An 18,266-nucleotide genomic window follows, 5' to 3' on the forward strand; every position below is an offset into this window, starting at 1 on the left:
CGCGGCTCTGCTCCGTACTCCTCGTACACACCCGGCTCCGCTCCGTACACCTCGTACACACCCGGCTCGGCTACATCCACACTGTAAACCCCTCCTGACCCCACACATAAACTTCCCCTCATCCAGCACCATAACAACCAGCACAGCAGAGTCCTGCATCCACTGAGGCCCCTGATCATGTGACCCCTGACTCCTCCCCTCCTGTGACCTCATCACAGGTCCTGTGCGCACAGAGCAGCCATATATGTGGTGGCGGCTCTGCAGGTGGAGGTATGTGGAGATCCCCCATTACTGGGCGCAGGGGGCATTAACCCCCTCAGTGCTGAGGCTATTGTGACCTCTGCCTCCCTTATTCCTAGTGCTGTGACCTTTCTCTTTCCTCTGTATCAGGTTATTACGGGATGAGTTGTATTTTGTCGCCATTTTCGGCTCCATATAATGTAACTGATGTAACATATATTTGGTAACAGATGACAGATGGCCGCTCCTCTGTTATCTCCAGTAATAAATGTACAACTACTGTGATAACAATTACATATGGGGAATATTTGTTGTATGACTTTTCCACAATAATTTCTCATTACTTGGGAAGAAATATCACATTTATGTCATCAATCTCCGAGTATCAGAACGTTTGTTATTTTTCCTGGCTACCATGGTAACAATCGACGTCCTGCGATCACATAGCGAGATGCTGATGTAACGTTTAACCACCTGGATGAGACAGTCGCTATTGACCACAGCATCCGAGGAGTTAAACAACCCGTGCGATTGTCATCATGTAATAGTATGTGACAGCGAGAAAACTGCATCTGATGTACAGTAACGGCAAAGAGCAGGAGAGATGAAAGGGATTTTCCATGAATCGAGAAATAATAAATACAAAATCTCCTGATATGTTTCCCCTTATTATCTCCAATAGTTGTATTATTACTCAGGGTTTTTTATTACTTTACATCGGCCTCATCTTCTTCCCATTCAGGTCCCTACAATATCGGATCCTCTCAGTGGAGATCTTCTATATAAGAGAATTTTTCTGATTGACCCATCAAGGATGGATAGGGAGAGGGACAAAATGGTGGAGAGGATATTACACCTCACCCTAGAGATCCTCTTCCGGCTTACTGGAGAGGTGAGAGATTCTGATGACGTCACATTGCATCTTTCTTATCAGAAGGACAGAACTGGAGAGGTGAGGACTCTAGAAATGTCTGTAGTGAGATTTATTAATGTGTCTCTCCATAATCAGGATTACACAATATTGAAGAAGACCTCTAGTGAGCACTGTCAGGCCTCTGTGTCTGGAAGACCCCTAAGCCCAATCATGGTGCCTCCACTTCACCCCCTGATACATGAGGACATCAACGACCAGAAAATCCTAGAACTTGCCTACAAGATAATTGAGCTGCTGACTGGAGAGGTGATACTGCTGGGAATGCTGGGACATTATACAGTAATGCTATGAAGGGATCGGGGGGAATGACCATATCATTGTATGTGTCAGGTTCCTATAAGGTGTCAGGATGTCACTGTCTATTTTTCCATGGAGGAGTGGAAGTATTTAGAAGGACACAAAAATCTGTACAAGGACGTCATGATGGAGGTTCCCCAGCCCCTCACATCACCAGGTAATAGACGGGACTAAATACACACGGACTATGATTAGCTGTATGTAAAGATTTAATTCAGTCCCTGTATTTGTTTCATCCAGTTCTATCTGGTAAGAGGACAACACCAGAGAGATGTCCCCGTCCTCTTCTTCCACAGGACTGTAAACAAGAAGATCCCAATGTTCCTCAGGATTATCAGGTAGATGGAGAGAAGGTGTCATGAGATCTCCCCTATGATGTGTAGACGGCTGTGAAGGTCTTGTGTTCAGTCTTGTTTTATCCACTAGTATTATATATTTTATACTTGTGTAATGAGAACGGTGGAGATGACAGGATTAGAGCTGATCATAGATGCGACTTCTCCATCTCTCTGTGACTTTTACAATATTTGTTTCAGGGTAAAGATCTGCCCCATATTAATACTACAGAGACATATGTGAGGGGTGATGAGCGGTGTAAAGAGGAGATTCCTACAAATGACTACCCAGGTGAGTAATAATCACTAAATGCAGAGAAGTCACAAATTCAACTTCCAAATAGAAGCCATTTGTCCTGATGTCAGGATCTCTGCTACCTAATCCTGAAATTGGATAGGTATTTTATCTAGGAGAGATCTGCTAAAGCCATTTCAACAGAAGTAAGTTTCAGCTTTCTATCTTTCTACTGGTACAAAAAATGTATAAACTTTAGGAAAAGATTCAGATCTGTTAGTAAAATTGATTCCAATGAAGTAATAGTTGGGAAATATCCTCTTGGCTACATCTTTCTGTTACTGAGCGGCACATCCTCAGAAAGCCATGATTGTAACATTATTGCACTTTGTACTGTAGTCAGGGGCCCAAGTTTACCAGTGGAAAAAAGGACCCATCCTGCCAAGATAATTTTCCTATAAGTTTGGTAAATTAACCGTGCAGTTTCAAATATATAAAGCTGTAAGGGTTCTAGTCAAATCATTGTAATTCTGGATTTTCTCACAATTGACTTAATTTTAGGTCTTAACAGAGTTTATGGATTGTTAATTTGAATTTTTTTTTTTATATAATATAATTAGTATTGCATACAGTATGAAATATTTTTCCCAATACAGTGACAATCCCACTTGTCTTGGCAGCAAATTCACAGATCTTAAAGCTCCCATACACATTAGATAGCTGTTGGCGAAAAGAACATTCGGCCGACAGCTGTCTCTCACGACTCATCCTTACACAACAACACTCAGTTCGGTCCAGCATTCCTTTGTTCTCTATGAAAGAGCTGTTGCCAGACTAACCTGGTAGTGGCGTATTTCCATGACAACAAAAGGATCAGCCATTGGAAATCCAACAGGGGAGGGGGAAGGATGAATTGGGAAACACCTATACACTGTCAGCAGATCCCATTGATATTAGAGCTGTAGCGTCAGCGTCCCTGCCTCCTGCTAGGCAGGGACGCTGTTCCCCTCACCTCTCCGCTCCGTGCCCGGCGTCTTCCTCCCGCTCTGCTGGCAGCGCGCTGCTTCCCGGCCACTGTGCTTAGGGCGCGCACGCGCTCCCCCTCTCTTAAAGGGGCCGCGCGCGCCGTCCTAAGGGGTCCCCGGCCAATGGCCGGATTACCTCGCCATATATAAGGCACCTCCTCCAAAATGGAGGTGCCCGAGCAATGTTGTTGCATAGCCTATCACTCTGCTTCAGCCCTCAGGTCCCGTTACCAGATACCTGCCAGTTACCTGCCAGTTTCCTGCTTGATACCTGCCTGATACTTGTCTATCTGCTTACATTCCTGCGGTCCGACAGTCTGCCTACCAGCCCTGCCAGTCTGTCTATGGATCTGTTTGCCCGCTCACCTGGGAGCGCTCATCTGCTACCTGCCTGCTAGCCTACCTGGAGGCTCTGCCGTCACGTGCTGTGACCACCTGCCTGTCCAGAGACTCTTACCCGCTCACCTGGGAGCGTCCGCCTGCTACCTGCCTGCTAGCCTACCTGGAGGCTCTGCCGTCACGTGCTGTGACCACCTGCCTGTCCGGAGACTCTTACCCGCTCACCTGGGAGCGTCCACCTGCTACCCGCCTGCTAGCCTATCTGGAGGCTTAGCCGTCACTTGCCGTGACCACCCGCCTGTCAAGAGACTGTCCCCGTCACTTGCCGTGACCTCCTGCCTTTCTACCCAGAGACTGTCCCCGTCACTTGCCGTGACTACCTGCCCGCCTACCCTGGGAGCCACCCGCTTCCTTACAAGGACTGCCCCTTTGTATCGTTGCCCAGAGGTTCCACCTCCCAGACCCGTTACAGTTTGCTCAGGCCATGGAACCCGGTGGCACCCAAGCTCCCTCGCTCTCGGACTTATGTCATGAACTTTCCCGTCAGAGGTCCCAACAGGAGTCCATCCTGAGTCACCTGCGTCGTGTTAACTCCCGCCTGGACACATTGTCTACCTCTTCGGGAGCTGCCTCCATACGCACACTTACTACCCCGGCACTGCCGCAGCCCATCAACACCATGGCATCTCTTCCCGGTCCCCGCCTCTCCGCTCCTCCTCGTTTTGGCGGAGATCCCAGCCAGGCACGGGGCTTCATTAACCAGTGCACTCTGCACTTCGAACTGTTGGCACACCAGTTTTCCACCGACCGAGCCAAAGTAGCCTTCATCATGTCCCATCTCACGGGAGAGGCACTGGCTTGGCTAAATCCTCTATGGGAGAGAGGAGACCCCCTGGTGTCCAACCTGCCAGCCTTTCTCACAGCTTTCCGGAAAGTCTTCGACAAACCAGGACGGAAGACCTCATCCGCATCATCTCTGCTACGCCTCCGTCAAGGAAATCTCACCGTGGGCCAATATGCCATACGGTTCCGTACCCTTGCTTCGGAGCTGGCCTGGGATAACGACGCCCTGGTGTCTGTCTTTTGGGAGGGTCTGTCCGGCCGTATTAAAGATGAACTCGCCGGTCGGGACATTCCTACCACTCTCGACGACTTAATAACTCTTGCCACCCGGATTGACATCCGGTTCCAGGAGCGCGCCAAAGAGGTCACCCGTGAGAGGAGGTTTCCACGTCTAGCCCCTACCTTCCAGAAACTCGTCACTTGTCCCGTTACTCCCCAGGCGCACTCACCCGAGCCTATGCAGGTCGACCAGACCAAGATGGTCAAGACCCGTCAAGAGTTACGCCGAGCCGAGGGGAGCTGCTTCTACTGTGGCAGTAAGGAGCACCGGATCCGTTCCTGCCTGGAGAGGTCGGGAAACGCCTGTGTCTAGGATCGCTCAGAGAGGTCGTCCTAGATAAGAGTAAACCCTCTCCATCTCTGTTGCTGTCGGTCTCTATCATCTGCGGGGAGAACCGTTAGTTTGAACTAGCCCAACTTGACTCTGGAGCTGCCGGAAATCTCATTTCTCAGTCCCTGGAAGAGAAATACCGCATTCCCACCAAACCCCTAGCTGTACCCTTATCTGTCGCTGCCGTATATGGAGGCCTCTTACCACATCCCATCCAACTCCTCACCGAATCCATAACCCTGCAGGTGGGAATGCTGCACTCTGAGAGCATCTTCTTTCATGTTCTGCCTGGACTCTCTCACGCCCTCTTGCTAGGCCTACCTTGGCTTCAGAAACATGCACCCATGCTTGATTGGCAGACCGGAGAAGTCCTTCGCTGGGGACAGGACTGCCATAAGACTTGTTTAGTTCCCGTCCATCCTGTCCGTCCTTCTCCTACCCCAGCCAATCTACTTGGTCTTCCGGTTCCCTATTGGTCTTATGCGGACGTCTTTAATAAAAAGGAGGCAGAGACATTACCCCCTCATAGACCATACGACTGCCCAATCGACCTGATGCCCGGCGCTACTCCTCCCCGTGGGCGTATTTACCCTTTGTCCGCTGCTGAGACCCGGTCCATGTCTGAATATATTGAGGAGAATCTGGCCCGGGGATTTATCCGGAAATCGACCTCCCCGGCGGGAGCAGGCTTCTTCTTCGTCAAAAAGAAGGACGGCTCACTCCGTCCCTGTATAGACTATAGAGGCCTTAACCAGATCACGGTGAAGAATAAATACCCCCTTCCGCTCATTCCGGAATTATTTGACCATCTGAGGGGGGCTAAAATCTTCACCAAGCTGGACCTCCGTGGGGCGTATAACCTGGTCTGTATCCGTCAGGGGGATGAATGGAAGACGGCATTCAACACCCGGGACGGCCACTATGAATACCTGGTAATGCCCTTCGGTCTCTGTAACGCTCCCGCCGTCTTTCAAGAGTTGGTCAATGACATCTTCCGGGACCTTCTCTACTCCTGCGTAGTGGTGTACCTGGACGACATCTTGGTCTTCTCTCCGGATCTTCTCACTCACCGGAGGGATGTTCGTCAGGTCCTGCTCAGGCTCAGGCAGAACCACCTCTACGCTAAATATGAGAAGTGCCTCTTTGAGCAGACCTCGCTTCCGTTTTTGGGCTACATAATCTCTCAGACCGGCCTACGAATGGATCCTGAGAAACTGTCTGCCATCCAGAAGTGGCCCCGACCAGAGGGGTTGAAGGCTATTCAGCGGTTCCTGGGCTTCGCCAACTACTACCGCCTCTTCATACCGCACTTCTCTTCCCGGACTGCCCCAATCTCTGCGCTCACCCGTAAGGGCACTAATCCCAGAGAATTGCCGCCCGAAGCAGAGGAAGCCTTTCTTTCCTTAAAACAGGCTTTCTCTTCCGCCCCGGTGCTGCATCGTCCGGACGGCAACAAACAATTCTTCCTGGAAATGGACGCCTCCTCCTCTGGAGCTGGAGCGGTACTTACCCAAAAGTCGTCTTCCGGAAGAATGGTAACTTGCGGCTTCTTCTCCAAACACTTCTCCCCTTCTGAGCGCAATTATTCTTTAGGAGACCGAGAGTTATTGGCCATTAAGCTGGCACTGGAGGAGTGGCGTTACCTGCTCGAGGGGGCTCTTCACCCGGTAATTATTTACACGGACCACAAGAACTTGGCTTACCTCCAGAGCGCCCAGAGACTTAACCCGCGCCAAGCCCGGTGGTCCTTGTTTTTTGCCCGCTTTGATTTCGTTCTTCATTTTCGCCCGGCAGACAAAAACATCAAAGCTGACGCCTTGTCCCGATCCTTCCTGGTGTCTGATCTAGAGGAGGAGCCTAAGCACATCATTGATCCCGCCAGAGTAATGCAAGTGGCCCCCGTGAATCTAAATCGTCTCCCTCCCGGTAAGACATTCGTAACAGTACCTGATCGGAAGAAGGTCCTACACTGGGGTCACTCGTCTAAGCTAGCTGGCCACGCCGGTCAGAAAAAGACCCTCCAGCTTATTGCCCGGCATTACTGGTGGCCTACCCTGTACAAGGACGTAATAGACTTTGTTTCAGCCTGTGTGTCCTGCGCCCGCAACAAGGTTACGAGACACCTGCCAGCCGGTCGTCTCCTTCCTCTTCCAGTACCTGCTGCCCCGTGGCAGCATATAGCTATGGACTTTATAACGGATCTCCCTGTCTCTGCCGGTTGTACGGTCATTTGGGTGGTCGCTGACCGCTTTTCCAAGATGGCTCACTTCATTCCCCTGCCGGGTCTCCCGTCTGCACCCGAGCTGGCTAAAGACTTTATCCGCCACATCTTCCTTCTCCATGGTCTGCCCCTCCACATCGTGTCGGATCGTGGGGTTCAGTTCACCTCACGCTTCTGGAGAGCCACATGTAAGCTGCTTAATGTCACCCTGGACTTCTCCTCCGCTTACCACCCACAGTCCAATGGTCAAGTGGAGCGGATCAATCAGATCCTGACCAGTTACCTCCGGCACTTCGTTAATGCCCACCATTCGGACTGGGTGGATCTCCTACCATGGGCCGAGTTCTCTTACAATAATCACGAGAGCGAATCTTCCTCCAAATCCCCGTTTTTTGTGGTCTTCGGTCAGCATCCTCGGATCCCATTTCCCGTCTCCACCTCGGTGGACAATCCGGCTGCGGAATCTCTCGTTAGCGAATTCTCCTCCATTTGGGAGAGTACCCGATCCGCACTCCTTCAGTCGTCCGAGCGGATGAAAAAACACGCTGACAAAAAACGCCTGGATCCTCCACAATTCCGTCCTGGAGATAAAGTCTGGCTCTCGTCCAAGTATGTCCGGCTCAAGATTCCTTCCTACAAGTTAGGGCCTTGGTTCATCGGCCCACTGGAAGTTATCAAACAAATCAATCCGGTGGCCTATAAATTGAAACTCCCGGCCAACTTGCGGATCCCTAACTCCTTCCATGTATCTCTCCTCAAACCCGTGGTACTTAACTCTTTTTCCAAGTCTACAGGTACGCCTCCTGCTCCGGTTTCCGCTGAAAACGGGTTTGAGGTAGAGAACATTCTGGCCACCAAAACGGTAAGAGGAAATACCTTTTTTCTAGTAGATTGGAAGGGGTTTGGTCCTGAGGAGAGAACGTGGGAGCCCCGGGAGAACATCCATGCCCCTCTCATCCTTGATAAATTTCTGTCTGGCCTAAAAAAGGGGGGGCCTAAAGGGGGGGGTACTGTAGCGTCGGCGTCCCTGCCTCCTGCTAGTCAGGGACGCTGTTCCCCTCACCTCTCCGCTCCGTGCCCGGCGTCTTCCTCCCGCTCTGCTGGCAGCGCGCGCTGCTTCCCGGCCACTGTGCTTAGGGCGCGCGCGCTCCCCCTCTCTTAAAGGGGCCGCGCGCGCCGTCCTAAGGGGTCCCCGGCCAATGGCCGGAGGACCTCACCATATATAAGGCACCTCCTCCAAAATGGAGGTGCCCGAGCAATGTTGTTGCATAGCCTATCACTCTGCTTCAGCCCTCAGGTCCCGTTACCAGATACCTGCCAGTTACCTGCCAGTTTCCTGCTTGATACCTGCCTGATACTTGTCTATCTGCTTACATTCCTGCGGTCCGACAGTCTGCCTACCAGCCCTGCCAGTCTGTCTATGGATCTGTTTGCCCGCTCACCTGGGAGCGCTCATCTGCTACCTGCCTGCTAGCCTACCTGGAGGCTCTGCCGTCACGTGCTGTGACCACCTACCTGTCCAGAGACTCTTACCCGCTCACCTGGGAGCGTCCGCCTGCTACCTGCCTGCTAGCCTACCTGGAGGCTCTGCCGTCACGTGCTGTGACCACCTGCCTGTCCAGAGACTGTTACCCGCTCACCTGGGAGCGTCCACCTGCTACCCGCCTGCTAGCCTATCTGGAGGCTTAGCCGTCACTTGCCGTGATCACCCGCCTGTCAAGAGACTGTCCCCGTCACTTGCCGTGACCTCCTGCCCTTCTACCCAGAGACTGTCCCCGTCACTTGCCGTGACCTCCTGCCCTTCTACCCAGAGACTGTCCCCGTCACTTGCCGTGACTACCTGCCCGCCTACCCTGGGAGCCACCCGCTTCCTTACAAGGACTGCCCCTTTGTATCGTTGCCCAGAGGTTCCACCTCCCAGACCCGTTACAAGAGCGTTTGGCTAACTTTAACCTTATGTATATCGGAGCCTGAAAGAGGTTAGCAACTACCTTGACTCAGTTACTCTTTTTGCAATAAATGCCTAAGGATAATGCAACAAAGATCCCCATACCTTTTTCTGCCCATTTTCATATTGTCTTTCTGCTTTGATTCCTGTGCCATGTCATCAGATCTGTTCTCACAGCCATTCCTTAATCCTCAGAATCCTCTGCTCCCTTCTTGCTACATTTCCTATTAGCCCATGTGCTGGGCTACAAGCCAGCAGTGAGTACACACAGTATCAGCATGATCCCCTGTACAGGACACTGTTACAGGAAATAGAAGTAATACACAAAGCACCAGAACAACAGCCCTGCAATAAAGATTATCCTCTACTCCCCCTCATTGACGGGTGGATGGATGGAGAGTATACAGTAGTGTGTGCACATAGGTATACACCAAGCTATATACATACATGTAACATCCCTGGCGGCGCGCTTGCATAGTGCACCACCTCCCACTATGCAAGACCGCAATCTTACCTGTCAGTCCAGCCTACAAACCTTGCTCCAGTTCATGCTGTATGCATGTCTCTTGACTGACTGCTTAGGGCGGCGGCCCGGTTACTTCCTGATTCTTATAGCTGCTGTGGGCGCACCCCTAATGCGTCTCCAGCCTATTGCTGTGAGTCACTGGATATTTAAACCCCCTCCACCCAGAATTAGGGGCCTGAGCAACACCTTCACTCAGTTAGTCTTTGCTGCTGAATTGCCAGGTCCTGTCCTGTTTCTAGTCTGTTTCCGCCACTCTTGGGGCTGTATACCCAGGCCTGTTTACCTGTGACTTCTAGTCTGTTTCCTCCACTCTGGGGGATGTATACTCAGGCTCGTTCTTGTATCTCATTGCAGTAGCAGTTCCTGTCTGAACTGTATCCTAGCCTGTTACCTGTTTGTCTCTATGTCCGTACCTTCCCTTTTCCTGCAGTATCTGAACCTGCACCTAACTCCAACTCGTTGTCTCTGTACTTCTGTTTGTGAGTTTTGTGTCCACTCGCTACTTCATAGGAAGTACCTTGTGTGTATCTGGTTCTGCTTGTTCCTTTTCCCTTCCTCCGTATCTTCCTCCTGTGTTCTAGCCATCCTCCTGTATTTTCCAGTCTGTTCCATGTGATCAGAACCCTGTCCTCTCTGCCTGCACTTTCAGCCCTGTTCGGCTCTGCTTGCCCACCGCTCCGGCGGCTTCCCTCTGCTCTGGCTTGCCCACCGCTCCGGCGGCTTCCCTCTGCTCTGCCTTACCCACCGCTCCGGCGGTTTCTCTCTGCTCTGGCTTGCCCACCGCTCCGGCGGCTTCTCTCTGCTTTGCCTTGCTCACAGCACCAGCGGTTTCTCTCTGCTCTGACTTACCCACCGCTCCGGCGGCTTCTCTCTGCTCTGCCTTGTCCACCGCTCCGGCGGCTTCTCTCTGCTCTGCCTTGCCCACCACTCCGGCGGTTTCGCTCTGCTCTGCCTTGTCCACCGCACCTGCGGTTTCTCTCTGCTCTGCCTTGCCCACCGCTCCAGCGGCTTCTCTCTGCTCTGCCTTGCCCACCGCTCCGGCGGTTCTGCTCTGCTCTGCCTTGTCCACCGCTACGGCAGTTTCTCTCTGCTCTGCCTTGTCCACCTCTCCGGCGTTCCGCTCTGCTCTGCCTTGCCCGCCGCACCTGCAGTTTTCGCTCTGCTTTGCTTGCTCACCGCACCAGCAGTTCCTCTCTCCTCTGCCTTGTCCTCCGCTCCGGCGGTTTCGCTTTACTCTGCTTGTCTACCGCATCTGCGGCTCTGTACCTGTCTCCCAGTCTGTACTGGACCCTATCCAGCCTGCGCTCCAACCTGCTAGTACCTCCCTGTCTGCACTCCAGCCATGCTTGCCAGTATCTCCCTGTCTGCATACCAGCCGTGCTTGCCAGTGCCCACCTGTCTGCATACCAGCCTTACTTGCCAATACCCACCTGCCTGTATGCCAGTCTAACCTGCCTGTTCCTGCATTCCCCGGTGTGGGTCAACAACTGTGACCGGGGTCTGACCTGGAGTCGCACCTGGTCCCTCTGCTCGGTTCCTCCTTGATCCACGGAGTCGACTAAGCTGCCGTGCGACCTTGGTCGGATCGGGTTGATACTTATTTACGCCCCTCCAGGCACTCCTCCGGTTCATGGTACAGTGGGATCACTAATCACGCTCACGACAGTCAGTCCGGGCGCGAGCGTAACAATACAGTTATAAGGGAGTGCTGTAACTGCAGGGACATGGAGTCTGCAGCAGCATGCACAAGAGCAGTGTGAGCTCTGCTGAATGATGCCATGCCTACCAGTCAGTTACCAGAGCCCCGAACTGAGGTAGATTTTGACATGGATTTACAGGAAGTCAGGAGAGTTTCAACCAGAGATCATGTGACCAGAAGAGCAGCTCAGATTATTAAATACTTTGCTTTTCCAAATCATTCTGTAAAGTGCTTATTAACATTTTGGAAATATGATAAACGTGCCCCATCGGGGATAAAAATTCCTCATTCTGCCGATTGACGTAGTTCCCAACGGTTTGACTCCCACTGATCAATAAGTTTTCGTCTATTGTTTGGATAGATGATAGCTTGTTTTAACTGGGCAACCCTTTTAATAAAGATTGTGTTTTTGACAGATGACTGTTCCAGGAAGTTAAAAGGACATTGGATATCGTCAGATTTCAAAGCAGAAGTTGGAGGCATAAAACAACATCCATATGAAGAGCATGCCGTTATTCCAGATATACCCTCAACGCTTCACAGTAAAGATATATTGTCTGAACATTTTATACAGGTCCTATCAAATACTGTTAAGCAAACTAAAACTTACGAAAGGGGTGTTAAATCGCAAAGAGCCCACCCAGGAAAGAAACCATATTCATGTACAGAATGCGGGAAGTCTTTTAACCAGAAATCAGATCTTTTTAGACATCAGAGAATTCACACAGGGGAGAAACCATTTTCATGTTCAGAATGTGGGAAATGTTATAATGTTCTATCAAATCTTGTTAAGCATGAAAGAATCCATCGAGGGCTGAAGCCATTTTCATGTTCAGAATGTGAGAAATGTTTTAACCAGAAATCAGATCTTGTTACACATCAGAGAACTCACACAGGGGAGAAGCCATATTCATGCCCAGAATGTGAGATATGTTTTTATCATAAATCATCTCTTATTAGACATCAGAAAATTCACACAGAGAAAAAGCCATTTTCATGTTCAGAATGTGGGAAATGTTTTAGGCACAAATATAAACTCATTACACATCAGAGAATTCACACAGGTGAAAAGCCTTTTTTATGTTCAGAATGTGGGAAATGTTTTAGCATTAAATCCTCTCTTGTTTATCATCAGAAAAATCATTCAGGGAAAAAGCAGTTTTCCTGTTTAGAATGTGGAAATTCTTTTCACCAGAAATCAAAACTGGTTATACATCAGAGAAGTCACACAGGGGAGAAGCCATATTCATGTTCAGAATGTGGGAAACATTTCAGCAATAAGTCTGCTCTTGTTCTCCATCAGAGAATTCACACAGGGGAGAAGCCATTTTCATGTTCACAGTGTGGAAGTAGTTTTAAACAGAAATCAGATCTTGTTAGACATGAGAGAAGTCACACTGGGGAAAAACCATTTTCATGTTCACAATGTGGGAAACATTTCAGTGTTAAGGGAAATCTTGTTGCACATCAGAGAATTCACACAGGGTTCAAGTTACTTTTACTTTCAGAATATGGAAAAAATAGCATTAATTCAAATATCGCACAACAGAGAATTCAAAGAAATAAGCCATTTTCATGTTCAGAATGTGGAAAACTTTATAGCACTAAATCATATTTTGTTATACATCAGAAATCTCACATAAGAGGGAAGTCATTTTCATGTTCAGAATGTGGAAATTCTTTTAACAAGAAATTGGAGCGTGTTATACATCAGAGAAGTCACAAAGGGGAGAAACAATTTTCATGTTCAGTATGTGGAAAATATTTTAAAAAGATGTTAACTCTGGTTACACATCAGAGAAATCACACAGGGGAGAAGAAATTTTCATGCCGATGATGTATGAAATGTTTTGCTCTTAAAACAAGTCTTGTCAAGCATGAAACAAAACACATAACTGAAAAAAGTATACAAAATAAACAGTCAAAGTAAAATCACATATCATACATGAGAAAGAAAAAACAGGTTGGAGCAGACCTTTGGGCAAATTGTAGCCTACGTTCCACAACTGTCACTTTTGTTGAGTCTGTTTGGCCTGTTGCCAGGGACAGTCAAAGGACTGAGAAGGGTGAGTGAACCGATTAATGATTCTGATTCTGCTGTCCAGCCATCCTCTGTGGAGCTTAAAGATATTACAAGGAGATACCCAAACATCTTGATTCTATTATTATGCTGGTGATTAGTATTTGTTGTCCTTTGCTGCCAGCTACTGGCCCTTGTTATAATAGGCTTTGCAGCTGTAATTTCCTACTGTTCCTCTCTGTCTCTGTAACTCCTCCTATCTTCCTATTTCCTCACATCCTGTTCTTTCTGGTCAGTGTCCTCTTGGTAGAAACATGCATGAGAGCTGGAGAGAGGATTTTCCTGTTACCTAAATCTCCTATCTTCTATCCATCATCCTTTGCCCATCATGTTGCCTAGACATTGCTACCTTATCATTTATAAAGGTACTGTCAATAAACTACCTAAAAGTTCGTTCACTGCATCTTCCTTCTTGGATTATCTACGAGCAACTGATCAGGCTAGAGAGGAGAAAATAGTGAGTAACCTATCTACCATTGTGTGGACAGAGATCCATAGTCACATCCCTCAGACACATCTCGCCTACGTACGTCATTGGCAGAATAGTAACGGGAAACCTAAGCCATCTTCGCAAAGGCATGTCCATGAAAAGCTCAACAGGATCTAGTTTCGGACATCCGACCCGATGTCCGAAAAAAAAAAATGCGCGGGAGTGTGTTTTAGGTCCAGAATGACCATTTGAGCATAAAAGTTTTCTACGGAAAATTGCACGGTGATAATGTCCTATTATGAGCGCCGCAGGCAGCACCAAGTGAAAAACGGACCCGAAAACGAAGCAACGCCCGACCAATTTTTATTCCAAAGTTGAAACTTAACGGTGTTGCCATGAAATCTGAGCGATGGGGCCGCATTCCGTGCGTCCGTTTTTTGCGCTAAAGAGTGTCAAATCCTTGTCTGAAATCCTGAGCAATGTCTGAATTCCGCCCGGTCATCCGATCGACTCGATCCAGGTGTCATTCCGTCCATCTCGGCGAGCCGATCGATTTGAGTACAGACTCACACCTGATATCTTAATGGGAACCCCAGAACTATTAAAAAAAACTGCGGCCATTTGGATTTTCAGCAAGAATGGCCTTTTTCGGCATCAATTTCTCCAATACCACACTACTTTTAGCTGTGAGTCTGACATATTGTAAAGCTTCATGTCCTGAGACTCCTGATCCAAGACTCACCCCAATTCGTCAAATGGTTTGCCCGTAATGGGTGCCGATAGCGGATCCATTTTTTTCAATTTAATCCCCTTTTCTCCCATAAAAAAATTAAAATCTCAAAAACCTTGCGTCCCAAAGCCATAAAATGTAACATACACCAAGATGTATATATTATCAATTTCTTCAGAAAATTTGAAACCACAACGACAAATATAGCCCGTGCTGCGCCATTTTAAACATTGCCTTTTTCTATCATTCGGGTAAAAATCATAACCTTAAAATATTAATACCTCAAAAACCTTGCATCCTAAAGCTCTAAAATTTGACATACAGCAAGATGGATATATTAACAATTTTTTCTGATAATTTGAAGCAAAAACGTCAAACACAGCCCGTGCTGTGGCCTTTCAAGCGTTTCCGTTTCTCTCATGCAGGTAAAATTCATCACCTTTGGGAGCTTAGAACCCGTGAATGATAGCTGCTTTTACCTCTCTGAAAGCATTATCCAGTAGATCTCTTTGAGATCTTTAAATCAAGTCCAAAATTGTTACTATAGATCCATTTTTGCACCCCCAAACTCATGATTAAACAAAGGAGGGAAAAAGGGTTTACCGATATTAATGCCGCAAGTGGCACAAGCCAGAAACAAAGGTCACAGGGAAGTAGCGCCCGACCAATTTTTATCGCGAAGTTGAAACTTAACGGTGTTGCCATGAAATCTGAGCGATGGCGGCGCATTCCGTGCGTCCGTTTTTTTTTTTTTTTTAACAATAAAATTTTTATTGAAGTTTTTCAACATAACATAGGAGAAGGGTATCAGGTACATCACATGTGACATTTAGAGTATAATAAAGCATCTGAGAGAAAATATCAAGAAACTTCTAGAGTCATGAACCTGGGGAACAAGAGAGGAAGGGCGGCAGAATATACGCCAACCTCTCAGCAGGGGAGGAGGGAAGGGAAGGGAAAAACCAGGAAAGGGTATATTCTCCAAAATAAATACCATCAGAACTAGTTTCCATGGAAAAGCAAAATATGGTATACCGGTAACTGAACAAATTACACCTAAGATTTTTGGGCATGAAAAAGTGCTTTAACTTCCGGCCATGCGCACCACCGTTGTTGGGTCTTGTCTAATTTCGAAGCGTCCCATGACAGAATCATTTCATAAGAGTTATATGAGTCCATTCTCCACCAGATGTCATCCGTTGATGGAGCAGATTGGTATTTCCACTTGGAAGCAAGGGCTTGTCTGGCCGCAGTTAATACAAAAGAGCAGAGCCATCTGTTCTTGTACGGGAGGTCGGTAATGCCTATGTTCAGTAGGGCCAATGCTGGATTCATTGGGAAGTCATTTCCCGCACAGGATGATAATATTTTAAATACATCTTTCCAAAAGCTATTTAGATTAGAACATGACCACCAAGAGTGCAAAAGTGAACCTATTCCTCCACATTTTTTCCAGCATAAGGGAGATGTTCCCTGAGATAGGTGAGCTATACGGTTTGGTGGTAAATACCAACAGAGTTGGATTTTTTTTTGCAATTTCTAGGTGGTTTATGCATGATGAACTTTTAAGGGGCCATGATAAGGCTAATTGCCATTGGTCAAGAGTAAACGAAGTGCCCAAATCCGATTCCCGTTTAACCATGTACGGGAGCTTAGTATTATTAGAGGGAGAGTTGAGAAAGTTATATGCTACCGAAACACCACTGGAGAATCCTTTCTTCCCCAAAATAAAGTGTTGTATTGTGGATGGAGCTAGCCGTGGCACAATTGTTGGAGAAGAAGATAGAAAACTTCAGTTGAATATAGGAAAAGTGAAGATTACCGGGGAGTTGATATATGGAGGATAATTCGTCAAACGTTTTGATAGAACTAGCTGAAAACATAGATTGTAAATTAGGAATGCCGTAATCTTCCCAACGGCGGAAGTGGGAGAATGGGACCACCAAATCAACGCTCCTAAGCGAGATATATTTCAACGGAATGTGTATAATCTTTTTAAAAATCAGCTCTCTCCACATTTTAAGAGCATGTATCATTGTCGGGAGGGAGCAAGATTGAGACTTCGGAAGCAGAAATTCCGCTTCCAACATGAGTCTAGTGGAATGAAATTTGGTATCCGATTTTTCCATTTGAACCCAAGAGAGATTGGACTTAGTGTCCCACCACTCTCTAAGAGCATCAATCGTGCATGCTTTATAGTAAAGGTGGATATTCGGTAGTCCCAAACCTCCCTCTCCCAATTTATAAAACGGCAAGGAGCTCTGGAATCTGGATTTTTTGCCACCCCAAATAAAACGAAGTAGTAGAGTTTGGATTTCGTCTAGTAGTTTTTTTTGTATGGGAAGTGGTATACATCTTAGAAGATATAGAATTTTGGGTAAAAAGGTCATTTTACACGTTTGTATACGGGCCATCCAAGAAAGTTCTAAGGTGCTCAGTCTTTTGAGCTCTGGCTTGATTGAATTTAGTAGCTCTGAAATATTTTTAGTGACTACATTTTTTGAGGGGGAGATTAGGTGAATTCCTAGGTAGATAATAGAGTTTTTAGCCCAAGTAAATGGCAGAGATTTTTTTAAATTGGAAATCAATCCTGGGGGACAATCAATTGGAAGGGCCATTAATTTCGCGGAGTTCAATTTGTAAAGGGATACTTCTGAGAACTGAGAAAGAATGGATAGCAGTGCTCGGAGGGAAGTTTCGGGGTGTGTTACAGAGATAATTACGTCATCTGCATAGAGACCAACTGGGTGAGCCACGGACCCTATTTTTATTCCAAAGATATCTTTACAAGTACGAATCTCTTGCGCCAAGGGTTCCATTACCAATGCAAAAATTGCAGGCGACAACGGGCACCCCTGGCGGGTTCCATTCGAGATATGAAACTGGTCTGAGCTAAAGCCTGCTGCTAATACCTTCGCACTCGGGGAGGAGTATAACGCCATTATATCCTTCTGTATGTGTCCAGTTAACCCGAATTTAGTCAAGACTGCTTGGAGGTATCCCCAGTGTACTTGATCAAACGCTTTTTCTGCGTCTAACGAAACTAGCACACTGGGGACCCCAGATTTTTCTGCTCTGTGGATCAGGTTTGCCTCCCCGGCACAAAACCCATTTGATCTGGCGCTACCAGCTGAGGGAGGACCGTATTAATTCTTTGAGCTAGGATCTTAGAATACAATTTAAGATCACAGTTCAGTAGTGAAATAGGTCGAAAATTTTCAGGTTTATTTGGGGGTTTGCCTGGTTTTGGGAGGGTAACAATAGTTGCTTCCAAGAATAATGGGTTGATTTTACCCTTGCTTCTCCAGTGTAAAAATAGACGCTGCAAGTATGAGGATAACTGCTCCGAAAGCAGTTTATAAAATTCGTTAGCAAAGCCATCTGGCCCTGGAGTGGAGTGTAATTTAGACGCTTTAATTGCACTTTTTATTTCACCAACCTGTATAGGCGAGTTCAAAGATTCAAGTTGGGATTGTGAGATTTTCGGTAAGTCTGTAGATTTTAGAAATTGTTCTATATGTGGAGTCGAGGGATGATGGATGGTATTGTCCGTGTTCAGATTGTACAGATGAGAATAATAGTCCGCAAATGCGTTGGCAATCTCTATTGGGTCATAAATTTTATCCCCGTTCGGCTGGAGAAAATGGTCAATCCTCCCCTTAGCAGTCAGTTTTTTCACTCTACGGGCCAGTACAGCGCTTGCTCTATCACCCAAAAGCATAGTATTTTGCTTTAACCCGCTTTAAATTATGTTCATAGTTGAATAATAAGAGT

General features: G+C 47.6%; 1 protein-coding gene across 1 annotated transcript in view; it reads left to right on the forward strand.

Moving 5' to 3' along the window:
* Positions 1 to 229: 229 nt before the first annotated feature.
* Positions 230 to 18,266, forward strand: part of LOC141271843 (uncharacterized) — a 165,227-nt gene continuing 147,190 nt past the window's right edge. The window contains exon 1 of the mRNA XM_073682032.1: positions 230 to 270. The gene's annotated coding sequence lies outside the window, so the exon portion shown is untranslated. The remainder of the gene's footprint in view (positions 271 to 18,266) is intronic.

The sequence above is a fragment of the Phyllobates terribilis genome, unplaced genomic scaffold (assembly GCF_046119375.1).
Source record: "Phyllobates terribilis strain yellow unplaced genomic scaffold, ASM4611937v1 Scaffold_5__5_contigs__length_657084704, whole genome shotgun sequence".
Taxonomy (NCBI): domain Eukaryota; kingdom Metazoa; phylum Chordata; class Amphibia; order Anura; family Dendrobatidae; genus Phyllobates; species Phyllobates terribilis.